Source organism: Cyclopterus lumpus, chromosome 20 (assembly GCF_009769545.1).
Source record: "Cyclopterus lumpus isolate fCycLum1 chromosome 20, fCycLum1.pri, whole genome shotgun sequence".
Taxonomy (NCBI): domain Eukaryota; kingdom Metazoa; phylum Chordata; class Actinopteri; order Perciformes; family Cyclopteridae; genus Cyclopterus; species Cyclopterus lumpus.
Window position 1 is genome coordinate 17,115,420 of NC_046985.1, and position 17,536 is coordinate 17,132,955.

The following is a 17,536-nucleotide window of genomic DNA, read 5'->3' on the forward strand; positions in this document are numbered from 1 at the left end:
CAGCTAACAGAGGCTACCGCTAGCGGCTCTACAGAGGCTACCGCTAGCGGCTCCGCACCGGCTATGGGAAGGGGCGGGCTAACTAACGTAGCTGTCTGAGCTTCGATGGTGCGGAGCCGTGCATCTAACCCACTTAGAATTGCCTCCAACCTAGCAAATGAACTCCACTTGTTGCATGTACCGTTATCATTAAAGGAGGCAGAGGAATAGCTCTACATGAGACACTCTGAGCAAGAGGGAGCGGGAGGGGGACAAGAGGAAAACATTGTGAGCTGCTGGCAACCGGAAGTGATGCTATACGCTTACCGGAAGAGAGAGAGCGATGCGTTATAATATACTGTAATCATATTGTCTATGACATGTTTAGGATATACTGTATTCATATTTTCTATGACATGTTTATAATATACTGTAATCATATTTTCTATGACGTGTTTAGGATGTACTGTATTCATATTTTCTATGGCATACTATACAAAGTCCATTTACTGATATACTGTATTCATATTTTCTGTCATGTTGATGATATACTGTAATCATATTTTCTGTCATGTTGATGATATACTGTATTCATATTTTCTATTGCATACTAATCTACATCTGATTTAATGCATGATATACACTATGATGTGCGTGTGGCTTAAGCTCAGAGTCCTCTCGGCCATTAGCACGCAGTGAAGACTCTCCTGCTTCTCCCTCCTCTGAAGTACGTTTCTCCTTAGTGTCACTCACATCAAGAGTGGACGAGAGGAAACAACATCCACAGAGATGTTCCCCCGTGACAGAGTACAGCGGCTGTCTGTTGGAAGTACTTCTCCTCTATTGTAGTACAGGCAGTCTTCGTGTCATCACCGCGCACACAGCGGCCGCTGCTCTCTTCCATTCCTCCACTAACGTAACGTCTCCTTCTCTTCCACGCTTTCAAAGTTACAGAGGGATTCCTCCATCTTTCATGCGATGGTGGTATAGTGGTAAGCATAGCTGCCTTCCAAGCAGTTGACCCGGGTTCGATTCCCGGCCATCGCAGAAGTTTTTGGTTTCCACACAGAGGTTTCATTCTGCTTCCTCAATTAGACTATTTGTTTCTTGTCGACAATTGTAGAAGACAAAGAAAACAACCGAAATGTATAAATATATGAACACAAAAGTTATATCTACACATATGTAGAGCGATTATTATTAATTTGAAGCTTTTCTACTCTTTTCTACGACAACAAACGCTGCTGAAGGGACGACCTCTGAACTACACCCTTGTTCTACAAAACCTCTCTGGAACTTGTCCACCTCCCGTCATAACAGCACACTCACGTTCCCTCCCTTGCTTATCTTTACGCGGTGAACGTCGGGACCGAATATCAAAATGTAACGCAACATAACAAGTTTTTTTTTTAACAAGCGTTAAATGAACAATGTTAAAGTGTCTCTATGCTCTATTTTCCACGTGCGGGGGAGTGGGGGTTCTACAGCCCAGCGTGGACACACACACTCAACCAGTCCTTCATCATGGATTCCTTCAAACACGAGTGGTCCTGGCTTCCAACAACCCCCCGCCCCTTCATAAAAAACAAAAATTAGGTTTCCTCCACAAAAATGCCCAGTGACCAGTAACCATGGCAACAGCCCATGTGTGAGTTTAAAAAAAAAAGGTTTTATTTAAGAGTAGATGGTGATGACTTCGCGGCCACCGGCTCGAACCATGAGGACCCGGTTCAAATCCTCGAGGAGAACCTCCAGGAACTCCATGTCTGAGGAGCGGTCAAGAAACAAAACACACGGTAGTAATTTAACCTGCACTAACAACTCTTAGAAAAACAACTCTTAGAAAAACATGAGCAACTCACTAGCCCGATCGAGCAAGTGTTAAACAAATCCTTTTTTTCCAGAGCTAATAATGGGAGTAGTTGAGGAGTTGTGATTGAGAGTTGCAAATGCTAAGCGGGTTACGACAAAGTTCATGAGTAGTTCATTTGTCTGGCACTGGTAAATAAAACAATTTGTAAAGGGGCAAGTGAAAAGAGAATTTGGGCAAGTTCTGTTCTGGTCATAGCTGCTTGAAGGATACAGTTCTCGTCTCCTCCTCTGTTCCTGGGCGGTCCGGGCATGTTCAGCAGAACTAGTTGAGCTCCCTGCGACTTGTTGACCACCACCTCGTTCATCTTGACAGCTGTGTGCATCCGGCGGACATTTGACTGGTTCCTAGTTTGACACGGTCAAAGTGAGAAAGGACAGAACACGTCTAAAGTCACTTTTTTATACAGTTCTAAAATGGAAAAAACTAAAGAATTATGAATTCAAACATCACTCATACACTGTACATTATCATATATGTTTATACATAATATATGTTATATACATTATCAGGGTGCGTTTTAGCGTTCTGTAGGTTAGCCTCAGACACAAATGCTCAAAACAAAGCATGGCTGTATTCCAAATAAAGTGGCAGCATTTTCAGACAAAAGGGACATGCAACATCGCACCCGAATTCCAGGTGTATGAAGGTAGATAAAGAAAAAAGGTTTTGAGAGCAAATTTCTCGTTTTTAAGTCAATTAATTGTTAGTGTAGCTTATGAAACTAGAATGTGTTGCTGCAAATCAAAGATCTTTACTCTCAAATTAAAAACCTTTGAACAATGTTACATGCAACCTCATGCATGACTATGTTAGCTAATAAATACAATTTAATAAACCCTATGAGTTTGGTTTTCTCCGACCGAGGTAGGTACAATTGACGAGGTTACAAACATGTTACTGTCTTGTATGGATGAAGATAAGCTGAAGTTGAATGAGCCATTCAATCCTTTAAACTCACTAGCTAAAGACACTTCTGTTCCAGAGTCATTACATTACATTACATTACATGTCATTTAGCTGACGCTTTTATCCAAAGCGACTTACAATAAGTGCATTAAACAACAAGAATCAAGCAAGTACAATTTCTTCAATAACGTTAAACTACAGAGTACTATCCGTAAGTGCCATTTAAGTGCTACTAAAGTGCTAAACAACAAAGTGCTATCGGTAAGGGACATTTAAGTGCTACCAAAGTGCTACTACGGCTCTACCTTCCCTATTCAAGGTATAGTCGAAAAAGATGTGTTTTTAGTTTGCGACGGAGGATGTAGAGACAACCCGCTCCTGAAGAAACCCACTCTCGACCCATCTGAAGTCAATAACTACAGACCTGTCTCTCTCCTCCCCTTCCTTTCCAAAACTCTAGAGCGAGCTATCTTTAACCAAGTGTCCTCCTCAGTCTAATAGATAGATAGATAGATAGATAGATAGATAGTATCTATCTATCTATCTAGACAACTTATGTTAGCTTAGTTAGTGGTATCGTGTAGTGAAGGTGAGGCACAAGTTATTTATAATTTGCTTGGTGTTTTTGATCAAGTAATTGAAATTACATTGATTATCAACGGGATGGAAGGGTAAGGCTCAGGCGCAGAGAGAAATAGGCAGGAGTCCAGGCACGTGAACAAAAGAACCTTTACTGAGAACTCACAAGCAAAAACGCAGGCTGGAGAGAAAAGTCACATGGAGGACAAACAACAATCTGGCAGAGGACAAGGGAAAGCATGGGAGTCTATATTAGGGGGGAAAACCACAGGTGTAGGGCATAAGTAATTAAGGAGGCAGAGGAGTGGCTGAGGGCAGGTGCAGGGAATGAGTGATTAGCAGACACTGGGGAGACAGACACATACCAGGCAGACAATTTTGTACTTTCAACATGCGCAGATGTGGAAATTGAATGAGGGAATTAAAATGTACGTATTTTTTCAAGTTACCTTTAAATGAAGGAAATTAGCTTTTCGTAAACCATGGAAGTATGAGTTAAGATTAATTAAAAAAAAGACAAGTAGGATTCAATAACATATTAAAATCAGTGAAATGACCTTGATTAAATCAAGTAATATCTAAAAGGGGTCAGAATGTTTTTTTTCAGTGTGTCTTCCTGCTGATTTTTGAGCTTATGCTCATATTAGACCCTAACCTTGTTTATTGTTTGGAGAGATTTTTGTTTCAGGTCAGCAACACCTCCGATGAACTTGAAAATGACCATGGACACATGCACTGATAATTTGGCAGGAGGCTGCTTTGTGGACATGGTGTGAGGACGCTGTCTTTTATTATGTCTCCCTACTAATTCTTGAGCTTATGCTCATATTTGGCCCTAACCTTGTTTATTGTTTGGGGCGATTTTTGTTTCAGGTCAGCACCACCTCCGATGAACTTGAAATTGGGCAAGGACACTAGGTGCTGATCCTTTGCCTCTCCTGTGAGAGACACAAATCCTTCATGGATGAATGGTTTAAAACAGTCATCAGGCCCCTTTGGATCTGTGACCTGGCTCCCGACAGATGTTGATTGTTGAAGGCCCTATGACTACCTCTTGAGATTGTGACACATTTTTTAAACCGGCTGCTACAGGTTGTGATCTCTATCGTTGTGCTCTCTAGGTAAAGACCCCTTTCCCTGCATTTTGTCAATTCTGACGGAACTGTTAATTTCTGAGAGTCTTCGAATGACCTGAGACAAAGGATGGTGTGGGGTTCTTATCATTTTCTTGATCTGCCCTAAGTAGTTCTCAAATGGAAAACCAGATATTAAGCTCAGGTTTCCATGTAACCGTACATCCTCACAAAGATGCGTTAGTCCATGAATATTATAAACAACATGCTCTGGACCATACTACTGAATATAATGTTGTACAAATGACACAAGAAGACTATCAAGAAGACCATCATTTAGACAAGACAAAATCATTTAAGGTCAGACACAATGTTGAACTTGACAAGATCAAAATGGACACAGATAGCAGCATAACATTTTGATATAATAGAACTGCAAACACACCACGAAGGACCAGTGTACAATAAAAACTGCCTTAGTTCTGTTGCCTTCCGCCTTTGTCTTTCTGATAAATCTCTCGGCGTTCGAGCATAGTCAACTGGAATTGAATCTTTCAAGCACATTAGTGCATTTGAAATCAGTTCACTCTGACAAGCAGAGATTCAACAACGAACAGGCTCTGAAATGTGCCACATATCTAACAGTTTTCTCATGACACCAAGACAAACTAGATGCATATGTGGAAAGCATGTTACCATCCCAATATTTAAACCTGTCAAGTGGGAAACTGCAGTGTGGTGTGCCTCGTCAGACATACTAATAAAGGATGCATCAGTTCTGCAAGGACTTAATCCTCTTAACAAAAGCTCGAGCCGGAGCATCACAAACAACAGAGCTCACCCTGAGGAGAAAATGCTTACCCTTTATGATAAAGCCCTTGCCAAGTATATGAATTTCATTAACCAGATCTCTGAAGTAGTCACTTTGTGTGGCTGGCTATGAGGTCCCACAAAAGAGGGCAATATTAACTGGTTCTTTTCTATGACCCTGAAGTAAACCCAAAACAGGCTAGAACTAGATTTTCGAACCTTTGAAAAGTGGCAATCCATCAATGTTTAACTGCAGTCTAAACACATGTCCATCTGGAACCTTAGAACAGGTTTTACTGAGTGATTAGAATTCCAAAGTAAACATATTTCCCACCACCTAAACTTTGAACATTATATACAGTTTTGGTTATGAGAAGAGTTCTAGCATCCTTGGGGAGCAAAGGATGATGCAACCTCAAGATAGTCAGGAGTGCAGACTTTAAAGTTCACAGCCCAGTCGCACAAATAAGTATTTAAGTAATTCTCAGAAGTATTCAAGACATATGATTGGCCATCTGCATCTGATTCTCCATCATCAGACTGATAAACCTGTGAACCCTCACAAACATTTATATTCACGTCACCTGTCTGGCCATCTGAGTCTGATTCAGCATCAGGTTGATAAACCTGACCTATGACCCAACATCTCCTTCACTCTGGAAAGATGCCATCATGGCTCGGATTCTTTTTACAGCTCACTTTCTCACTTGTCTTCTATCCATTTTTAGAGGTCTAATCACTCTCACTAAATACATGATGGTACCTTGAAGACTGCCTTGAGACCACGCAGCCTGAGAAACATCTGCATGCGACACGTAGGTGCCACCAGGTCTCTGGTGAGAGTCACACTGAGGAGAAGATCTTGTCTTGGAAAGACAGAGTAGCGGCCAGCTGCAGGGTGGGCACTTTCTGCTCATTTCAATAAATGACAGTTTGTTCAGACACACAACGTTTAAACCCTTCCATCATCATGAGCTCACACACCGAGGCTTTGCACGCCAACAATCAAAAATAGTCTTTTTATTTCAAGTCAACCTAAGTCTGGTTGTATGACTTCCTAAGACTTCCTAAACACTATCTGTAAGCCTCTGGCACCAACTCATACACTCGCAGAACGGCACCTTTAACCTCTTGTACTCAAAGCTATCTTCCACAGAAAGTCAAGAGCAAGCTTCCTGAGCTTTACCTACCAACTTACATTGAAGAAGGAAAGCCTACACATGTTGTACTCACGAAACACAGGGACCAAAGAAATATGCTTGCTAACATCAACTGCAGCAGTATTATCCCCGATGTTACTGGTGTGCTTGCAGAGGTGCGAACAGAACTCGCATGCAGCTCTAACTCGCACATCTTATCCATCTCGGCCACCTTACAGCGGAGGATCAGAGGCCCGTCACCCGGAGATACCGGCAAGCCGAGAACCCCCTTACTGCACAATCCAGTGAGAAGAACCACTTTGAGTTCTCCTTTAAACAGTGTACCCGCAACAGAAACACTACAATACACCGCCATCTCCTCAACACTTGGGATCAACCATTGTCAAATAATTGTAGTCTAATCATTTCAGCCGTACTTGTATATTTTCAGGTTTTGTGTGTGACAATCAATGCATTTGTAAACTAATACCCAAAGCTGTCAGATAAATAAATAATACATTATTTGATTAGTAGAGTCAAAATAGATAGTGACATGAGATTAAAATACTCAATGGAAATACCTTCAAGTGCACCTGGAACAAACTGAATGTGTTTAATTTCAGTCCACAACTTAAATCATAGCAGAAGGGTGCTTTCAAAGTAGTTTCACACATAAATGTTACTTTGCTCCATTATATATATATATATGTATATATATATATATATATATATATATATATATATATATATATATATATATATATATATATTTGTTGTTGTTTTGAAAAGATATGCAGTGTAAAATAGGTTAATTGCAGCCACAATAAGCAATTGTTTTGCCTAATATTAGTAAGTTCTTGAACAGATATAACTTTATTTGCATTGTTCTAACAAAAATGTTATTTATTTTTGTCTGATGGAGCAATCTGGTTTACTTGAAAGCGATTGTAATTTTCTTTATTCTATTTTTTGAAAAAGCACACATGAAGGAGTCACAAAAACTTCAGCATGTACCATTTTGTTACAATTTTGTTGAGGCATGAACATTTTTCTTCCTCCGAAGTGGGGCATGATAGAAAAAGTTTGAAAACCACTGGATTAGACCGGCCCTCGATGGACTGGCGGCCTGTCCAGGGTGTCCCCTGCCTTCGCCCTATGTCAGCTGGGATAGGCTCCAGCGCCCCCGCGACCCTAATGAGGATAAGCGGTATTGAAAATGGATGGATGGATGGATGGATTAGACCGTGTCCTCAAAAGCATTTTTAATCAGTGGAATATTTTTCCTGCAAAAGCATCCTGTGCAGAAGCTGACATTCCAGATTACAGACTGTATTCAAGGGCATCGTCTTCATGACTAGTCCTAAATGCCCTCGTGTTTGGGTTCATAACATCAATATCATATATATATATAATTATACATAACATCACCCGTAGGCTCACACAGCTCTGTAACTTTCACCGACTATCTGAATAACTGGATGAAGATCTGCTTTATTCGCATCCATTCGTTTTTGTGCATTGACTTTGAATGGAATCTACACGCAACACTTTTGGTGTGTTGTGAAAATGTATCGGCTAATTTTAAGTGCCTCATCACCCCAATCAATCCGATTATATTTCTTTAAATGTGCCTGCTGGCAGTCGGCTTAATGGCATGCATCATCCAATGAGATCTAACATAACTATCTCAACTCTTTCAGAACAAGTAGATAATATATGTATATACATGTATGTGGAGATGACCATCTATAACTTTTATTGCATTTACTCGGACATGGCCAGGGAACGTAATGAACACATCCATGAGTTTCTTAAGCGCAAAATAAACGTTACGAACAGCACGGCATGCAGCGGCTTTCTCGATGTTCTGCATCGCCGACACTACAACAATGTACCACAATGTACAACAATGTACCACACTGTACAACAATGTACCCCACTGTACAACAATGTACCACAATGTACAACAATGTACCACAATGTACAACAATGTACCACACTACAACAATGTACCACACTGTACAACAATAGACCACAATGTACAACAATGTACCACAATGTACAACAATGTACCACACTGTACAACAATGGACCACAATGTACAACAATGTACCACACTACAACAATGTACCACACTGTACAACAATGTACCACACTACAACAATGTACCACAATGTACCACACTGTACAACAATGTACCACACTACAACAATGTACCACACTGTACCACAATGGACCACAATGTACAACAATGTACCACACTACAATAATGTACCACACTGTACACCAATGTACAACAATGTACCACACTGTAGAACAATGTACCACAATGTACAACAATGTACCACAATGTACCACACTACAACAATGTACCACAATGTACCACACTGTACAACAATGTACCACACTACAACAATGTACCACACTACAATAATGTTGAACACAAAGCGTTTTAAATTATAATAACCAGAAAATAAGGATGGCGGGGGCAAGGTACTAACACAATATAATACAATAACAATTCTGACAACAATGTTAGCCCTTAAAATGTCTAGGGTGCCACAGCAGCAGCTGTGCCAAAGAAGAATAACCTGCCAATAGCAAAATATCAGTTAAATAGTTAAAATCCATCGCTCCTTGTTCTCTGTTTACACAAAATGTAAACTAATAGTACAGAAATAAAGGAACGGAAAATAACCAGACAAAGACTGTTGTATTACAAGTTGCTTATACAGACAATTATTCCCTTTTTTAATGTATGTTATGGATTTATTTTGTGTTTTTCTGTTAATTCTTCTCCTCACCTACAACACCTTGATTGGTGATGCACCATCATATCTTAAGGAGCTTGTAGTACCACATTACCCCCACTAGAAAGCTGCGCTCACTAAATGCGGGGCTACTTGTGGTTCTAAAAAGTAGGATGGGAGCCAGAGCCTTCAGTTATCAAGCTCCTCTTAATGGAACCAGCGTCCTCTTTCAGTCTGGGGGGCAGACACAGTCACCACGTATACTCTGAACACGTTGAATATTTCAGCTGTTATTAGGATAGGACTCAAAAACTGTCTACATTAGACTCATCATTTAAAAATAAAAACCCTGTGCTTGTCGTTTGCTAAACACTTCCATTGAAATGCCTCACTCAATTAGCAATCCCCTGCACCAAGAATGCACCTGTGAAAACACCTCTAACCACTTATGGCACTTAGAAATCAGAGCTTGAGCTATTATAAATAGGAATATAAATAGGGCTTCAATGGCGGAGGTTTGTTTTTAAAGCGTTTGCTTTTGCATGAGATGTAAGATATCTTGTAATTTGTGTATATATTTTTTCGTTTCAGTGTGCAAGTTTTGGACCGAGTAGATCAGCCATTGCAACAACTAAAAACCTGTAAGAAATCCTGCCTTCTTGATTAACTTATTGTTGTTGTGTGCAGTCAGAAGTGTGCATTTACACTTTTTACATGTCTACAATTCTTATGTAACAACCTAAGAAGGGCAAATAACTTTTTAATTAACATTTAACACGTGAAGAGTGGTGATGAGTTGATATGGCTTTATATTAAGGGGTTACAAGCAAAAGAAGGTCGACTATAATATAACTCTGTTCAGAAACAGTGAGTAGAGGAGTGTTGTTTTGTATTCTGGAGGTTCTCTGCAGAACCGCCTCTGTCCACCAGAGGGCAGCCTCGCCTTCCCTTGAAACTGGCTTCGTGCCGCAAACAGACGTCCATGTTCATCACCGAGTCAGATCCAGCAGGAGCACATCTTCTTTTATCAGATGACATCCAGAGAGATGGCTCCAAATGCTTGTCCACACACACATAATAATAATAATAACTTTATTTATATAGCACCTTCAAAAACAGGGTTTACAAAGTGCTCAACATAGAAGCAAGGCAAAACATAACATCAATACAAGTAAACATTTCAGAAAATACATGTGGCAAAGGAGACCATGCCATATAGGCAATGAACACAATAGAGGAATAGAAAAATACAAATACAAAATAAAGCAGAACAGACAAACTAAAATAGGGGAACCAAAGAACTGCATAAAAGGACGATATCACTTAAAAGCAGTTCTATAAAAATGGGTTTTAAGAAGTGATTTAAAAGAAGCTACTGCTTCTGCTAGTCTTATCCCCTCAGGTAGGTCGTTCCAAAGTCGAGGGGCTCTGATGGCAAAAGCACGGTCACCCTTTGATTTAAGCCTTGACTTTGGAACGGCCAGAAGGGCCTTGAAGGGCCTTGAAGGGCCTTAAAGGGCCTTAAAGGGCCCCACCGGAGGATCTAAGGCTGCGAGCTGGCTCATATGGGGCTAACATTTCAATGATGTAGCTTGGGGCCAGACCCAGGCGTGCTTTAAAAGTGAGCAGCAAAATCTTAAAATCAATTCTAAAACGAACAGGGAGCCAGTGGAGAGAGGCCAGGACTGGAGTCATGTGATGCTGTCTGTTAGAGGCCAGGACTGGAGTCATGTGATGCCGTCTGTTAAAACCAGCGGGAGATGGATTTTTGATTTATGCCGGAAAGGAGGGAGTTGCAGTAGTCGAGTCGGGAGAAAATGAGTGCATGAATGACTTTTTCCAGATCTGAGCGTGACAGTAGCCTATGGGTTTGATTTTTGAGATTATTCTTAATTGAAAGAAGCAGGACTGGACAATTTTTTTGATCTGTGATTCAAAATTTAATTGAGAGTCAAACATTACACCCACATTTCTGGCAACAGGTTTTAAATAAGCAGCCAGGGGACCAAGTTGACTCTTGATGAGACTGGTGTTATTGTTTGGGGAACTGAATAATATGACTTCTGATTTGAGCTGAATGAAATTTTTAGCCATCCAGCAGTTAACGTCAGAGAGACAATCTAAGACAGCAGCCAGGCTCTCTGGGTCACCGGGTCTCAGCGGAAGGTATATCTGTGTGTCGTCTGCATAGCAATGAAAAGATATGTTGTGTTGCTGGAGTATTTGGCCGAGTGGAAGTGGACCTAAAATTTAACCTTGTGGTACACCACAGGTAATGTGAGTCGTGGAAGATGAGTGATTACTACCTATGGTGACCGAGTACGATCTTTCTAAAAGGTAAGAATAAAACCAGCCAAGTCCAGTGTCCTTGATGCCAACCCAGGTTTTGAGGCGATCGATTAAAATGGCGTGATCTACAGTATCAAAAGCTGCACTAAGGTCTAAAAGAATTAAAACGGCGCTCTCCCCCCTGTCTGCTGCTAAAAGGAGGTCATTAGTTACCTTGAGGAGGGCAGTTTCTGTCCTATGAAGTGCTCTAAAACCTTATTATGATTCATAAAAGCTAAGAGTTGTGTTGAAACCACTTTTTCTAAAACTTTTGATAAAAGCGGAAGTTTTGAAATTGGCCTAAAATTGGAAACAACAGAAGGATCTTTAAAAGAGGTTGTACGATTGCATGTTTAAAAATCGATGGGAAAGTACCACTTGCTAAGGAGCTATTTATAATTAATAAAATACTGGGCCCTAGAGTGCCAATGACCTCTTTGAGAAATTTAGTAGGAATAAAATCAAGGCTGCATGTGGCTGATTTCATGTGTGATATAAGTTGGGATAAAAAGGGCAATGATACAGGCTGAAAATGACTAAAATAGTTTTGAATGTCCCTACTGGCATGTAAAACTCGGGTTGGGGGGGTAATTTGTTGTCTTATTTCATTTACCTTATTATTAAAATAATGTAAAAACTTCTCACACATCTATTCAATTCAATTCAGTTTATTTTGTATAGCCCAATATCACAAATTACAAATTTGCCTCAGAGGGCTTTACAATCTGTACACATACGGCATCCCTGTCCCAGGACCTCACATCTCTTGTGAGGCATCAATAAAATGACAGGGGGAGGGGTTTATGACCTTGTATATGATCTTGAATAAGACTCTGGGGTTTGAATGATTGTTTAGAATTAAATTGGAGAAGAAAGAGGTTCTTGATTCTTTAACTGCCTTTTGATAGTTATTCATTGCCTCTTTCCAAATATCATAAAATATGTGGAGGGCAGTTTTTTTTCTCCATTTTCTTTCCTTTCTCCTACAGTCTCTTTTAAGTTCTTTGGTGGATTCATTTAGCCAGGGCTGTGGTGTTCTGTTTAACTTGTTGACCTTGTAGGGGGCAACAGAGTCCAGGACAGTCTGACAGGTGTGATTAAAAAGAGAGACCAGCTCCTCAGTATCAGAATGTGGATTAAAAGCAGTAATGCTAGCAAACATGGAATTAAAAACCTGTCAACGAGCAGGTGTACTGTGATTTGTGGGAAGTTGGGATAAAACCACACTGAATAAAATTGCTTTGTGATCAGACACACAGATATCCGTAATTTTAAAGTTTTCGGGGCTGAGACCATTATACAGGACGAGGTCGAGGATGTGACCCTTTGAATGTGTCACATGCATCCACACGTGCACACACCCTTAAAAGTTTAGACTTAGAAACACTTCTACTGGTCTCTCAACTGGAAACACAGAGGGGCAGAGACGGAATAGAGCTCTCTTGTAGCTTGTATATAATCATCACTTCCTGCTCTTTTATTTGCCAGTTCCACCTTGGTAGACTGTCGTCAGTGGTTAGCAGGTCTGTCTTTCAATCAGGGGGTTGGCGGTTCAATCCCCGCCCTACTCAATGTGTCCTTGAGCAAGACACTTAACCCTGAATTGTTCCCTGTAGCTGTGTCTACAGTGTATGAATGTAACATTGTACATTGGTTGTAAGTAGCTTTGGATAAGACTGTCAGCTAAATGAGATGTAATGTAATATCCTTGAATCTTGTTCAAGCAACAGCAAACAGAAAAGTCTTTGTGAATTTGAAGTCTTCAAGTCAGATGCTACTGATCTTTTTCTTGAAAAGCTATCTTCACCCGCCAGTTAGTGTGAAAACGTGTATATTGCTTCACTACTTTGTCCAGATCTTACTGGGGAGCCTGCATGGGCCGCCATCTTGAACCTAGGGATTGGCCTCTTGGCAGAGATCTGGCAGCATCCCAGGTCCATTACTGCTCCATCATCTGCATCATGCTGTCTGGTTATCACTAGGTCTCCTCTGCCGAGGGAGGTGTCCAACCTACTCCTGTCCCGTCTGCTGCTACCGTCTGAACTGAAAATTCAGTGCGACGACATGCCGGACCCCGACAGGTCACATGATCAGCCTTGCGCAAAACAAACCCTGCTTTTCATATTCACAGACTTTATGGTTCCTCCTCCAAAAGCTACATCAGCCGTACCACTACGCCGTCAGCGGGTTTGCATTCAGGGAGTACGCTGCAGGAAGAAGTATTGACTCATTTCCAAAGCCACAGTTATGTCACTTTAGGAGGAATATAGTTTAGCCGACTGCAACAACACTCTGAACCTGTGACCACATAATCCAGCGTCCTTGATCACTGGCCCTTGGTTGGCTGACCTTTGACCTCTTGCAGCCTTCCGCCACTTTCTCTGTACAATCTGTCAGTCCAACGCACCGTCTCTCTCTGTTTGCTTGGTGCATTGTTGACCAGATCGATAGAAGAGGCTGGATGTGGACAGTCAAAACTGATGTGTGTGAGTCTGGAAAGACACATTCTCTCATCGATCCTCAGCAGTTGCAGCGGCACTACCACAAAAACAACAGTTAAGCAATGTGTGCACTTCGGCGTAATATAGTATGCCTGTGCATGTATTGATTGGAGCTTTCAGACGTTCAGCTTTTTCCATCTATTGAAATATTGTTAAATGAATCCCATCAGCTGGCAAAGGTCCTGCTGTATAAAAAGGCTTGGACATGTATTGTGTCAGGGATTGAGTAGGTTTTATATATTTATTTACCCAACTGAACTAAACTAATACTTAAATAACTCTTACATAATTAATTCTTATATAATTCTTTGAACTTGAGAAGATAAGCTAAATATATTATCTGTACCGTTGTTGTACTGGCGGTTGCAAAGAAAACCCAAAAGGACACAAATTTTGAACATTTTGTCAGGTTCATTATTTTTGTATCTTTATGAGAAGAAACCATGCCTCAAAGGCGCCAACTCAGAATTCAGATTATATCTATGATTGAGGCAGGGATGTGTGGTCAGGGGAGGCAGAGCCTAATGATGAAATAAAATAAATATTAATATTTCTCTACTGACTAATATGTTAATGTATGATTCCGATCGGGGGCTGCACGGTGGTGTAGTGGCTAGCACTGTCGCCTCACAGCAAGAGGGCCGCGGGTTCAATTCCCGATCGGAGCGGTCCTTCTGTGTGGAGTTTGCATGTTCTCCCCGTGGCAGCGTGGGTTCTCTCCGGGCTCTCCGGCTTCCTCCCACAGTCCAAAGACATGCTGCAGGTTAATTGATCTCTAAATTGCCCATAGGTGTGAATGTGAGAGTGAATGGTTGTATGTCCCTACATGTGCCCTCGATGGACTGGCGGCCTGTCCAGGGTGTCCCCTGCCTTCGCCCTATGTCAGCTGGGATAGGCTCCAGCGCCCCCGCGACCCTAATGAGGATAAGCGGTATTGAAAATGGATGGATGGATGGATGATTCCGATCATTCCAACAATTTTTAGAATCAAAATTGCTTAATTTGGGGATGTACAAACAGAGGAGGCAGCCACGCACTGTGCTTCACCGTAGATTGCGCAATCCCTCGCAAACTGGGTTGAGCGCTTTTCTCATTGCTTGTCTGTAATATTTCTAAACACTTTTATTACACGTCTTTTCTTTTTATTTAATAGGTTGTGTATTTCATGTATTTGTCGAACCTATTGTGTCTGATTGACATAAAACCGCAGTGAAAAAGCACAAAAAGGAGGCAAACAGTACCTCGCGAATTAGTTTCATGCTTGTTCTGCCGTTCTTCTTCTTCTTCTTCTTCTTCTTATCCTTCTTCTTCTGCTTCTTCTTCTTCTTCTTCTTCTTCTTCTTCTTCTTCTTCTTTTTCTTCTTCTTCTAATTATTCTTCTGTTTCTTCTTCTTCTTCTAATTATTCTTCTTCTCCTCCTTCTCCTTCTTCTTCTTCTTCTTCTTCTTTTTCTTCTGCTTCTTCGCTTTGACCGGCTTGACCGGTATTCTAATTCTTCTTCTGCTTCTTCTTCGCTTTGAACGCCGAAATATGAAAGATTGTATATCCAAGCTAAAACAGTTGTAAAAACTGGACTTTCAATCGAAACGTGAACTGTTAAACAGACTTCATTTACAAGTGAAGGTAAGACCGTGCATACACTGCAGTGAGCTTCATATCCTATTTTTATTTGTATTGAATGAGTATGAATTGTGGAAGCACACGGAGGAAACACCCTCTTTCTCTGGAGCCCGCTAATGTGCGCGAAAAAGGCACGCGGCCGGACCAGTTATGTAAAGAGAGTGCAGAGAAGCAAGGTTAATTAACGACACCCACGTTACTCCTCTTTATCTTTACATTCACATGATGAAATGAAAAGAGCTCCATCTATTTAACGTTGCACTGCTTTAACCCTGTCACCATCTAACCATCTGATTGGTCCAGTTAGTCGAACTCCCCAACATCTGGACAGACAGTTCCCCTTCAACATGCATTAAAGACATACATGTTTACTTTAAACTACAAAACACACGCTAATTGCTTTTTCACATAACTTTAATCATGCAGAAGAAGTGCACGTTCCTTTAAAATGGATATTTCAACATGTACAACAACAAATAAAGTCCCAAACCCCCCTCTGCTGGGTCTTTGGTACAGTCCTTGGCCCAAGGTGTGCCAGTCACATCCTTTACACAGAGCAGCTCTGTAGCTCACTACAAAGAAAATGACAGCTCAGAGATAAGAACAAAACAAATAGAGGATTATGTTTACACTCTCCTTGTATGTCAAACATGCTAATAAACACATGCACATTCAAACTGTGCTGCTTGTTTGGTTATACCAAGGGGTTCTGTAGCTGATAAAGGAGAGCTTTCCGTCTGTTGGTATGGCTGTGGCTTCAACAATGGCTGCAAGTCATCGTGCAACCGATACACAAAATGCACATTAAAGATCTAAGTTTATCAAAACGCACACAGTGAACTCAGCCATGATGAGGTTCAACTCCTTTCTTTAATTGAAATGCTTCTTCATCCCTGCTGCCGAAACACCAAGCAGCTCAACTCATATCATATCTCAACAAAAGAAAGATGTCTTTCCTGTTTGTCTGGTTGCATCCTGTGTTCTGGGCTCTGTGGAGCGTTGAGGGGTGCAGCATGCTGTAGGGTTCAGCTGTGTGCAGCTCTGAGTGCAGCTTGGTGGACTGTGTGCAGGCGGAAGGGAAAGACTACAACAGAATGTGTCTGGCAGAACTGTACAGACGGCAGTCAATAACCAGGAGAGTGGAGTAAAGCTACCAGCATGGTGACTAATAACAAACGTGGCTAATTATGAACATAGAAGTGTTTTCCTTCACAAGTATGCAGACAATCATATTTGGAACACTGTTAGTTTCAAAATAGCAGTATTTAGAATAAATGTCCCGTTGTGTTACTTTTAGCTCAATGAAGTATACAATGTGAGCACATACATGATGAGATAACAGATCATATTAAGCATAATCATATCATATATATGTACAGTAGGTATATATTGAAGCAAGTCTTATTGTTTCTGTCCAGCAGCGAGGGGGTTAAACTGGTAGAGTGCGGTGGAAGCTGTGACACAAAGAAGACGGAAATGGTCCAAGATTGTCATTGAAATAAAAATGTTACTTAATACGAAGACAACTATGATTATTATTGTAATAATAATATTAACAACAAAAAAATATAATTATTATAATAATAGTAACAATAATAGCAATGATACTAATGATAATAACAGTGATAGTACAAATAATAATAATGCTAATAATATAAACAATAATAATAAAGCCAATGTCATTGCTTCCATTATTTCGTAAAAAAAATGAGAGAGACCATGCTTACAATAACTACTGCAAAGAATTAAATAGAAAAGTGCAGTCCAATTTGCCTTTCATTGCCTCTAAACGGTGGAGGTGCATGGTGGCTCATGCAAATTCAGCTTCCATTTACTTGTGCTTCGAGGGGTGTGCACATAAAATGAAATCATTTAAAACAGTTTTATTTTGTTATATTCTATACACAAACATAGACTACAATACATTAAGCGTGCGGGTAACGCTCTTATTCTGGCACTTCGATACCAGTAGCGCTTC

At 40.7% G+C, this 17,536-nt stretch overlaps 1 long non-coding RNA gene and 1 other non-coding gene across 2 annotated transcripts; one reads left to right on the top strand and one right to left on the bottom strand.

The window, feature by feature from the left end:
* Positions 1 to 954: 954 nt before the first annotated feature.
* Positions 955 to 1,026, top strand: trnag-ucc. The gene has a single exon. It is a non-coding gene; the product is annotated as a tRNA-Gly (tRNA).
* A 623-nt stretch (positions 1,027 to 1,649) lies between these two features.
* On the bottom strand, positions 1,650 to 2,390 carry LOC117749641. Its single transcript, XR_004611728.1, has 2 exons — positions 2,063 to 2,390; positions 1,650 to 1,745 (listed from the first exon to the last, which is right to left on the bottom strand). It is a non-coding gene; the product is annotated as an uncharacterized LOC117749641 (long non-coding RNA).
* Positions 2,391 to 17,536: the final 15,146 nt, after the last annotated feature.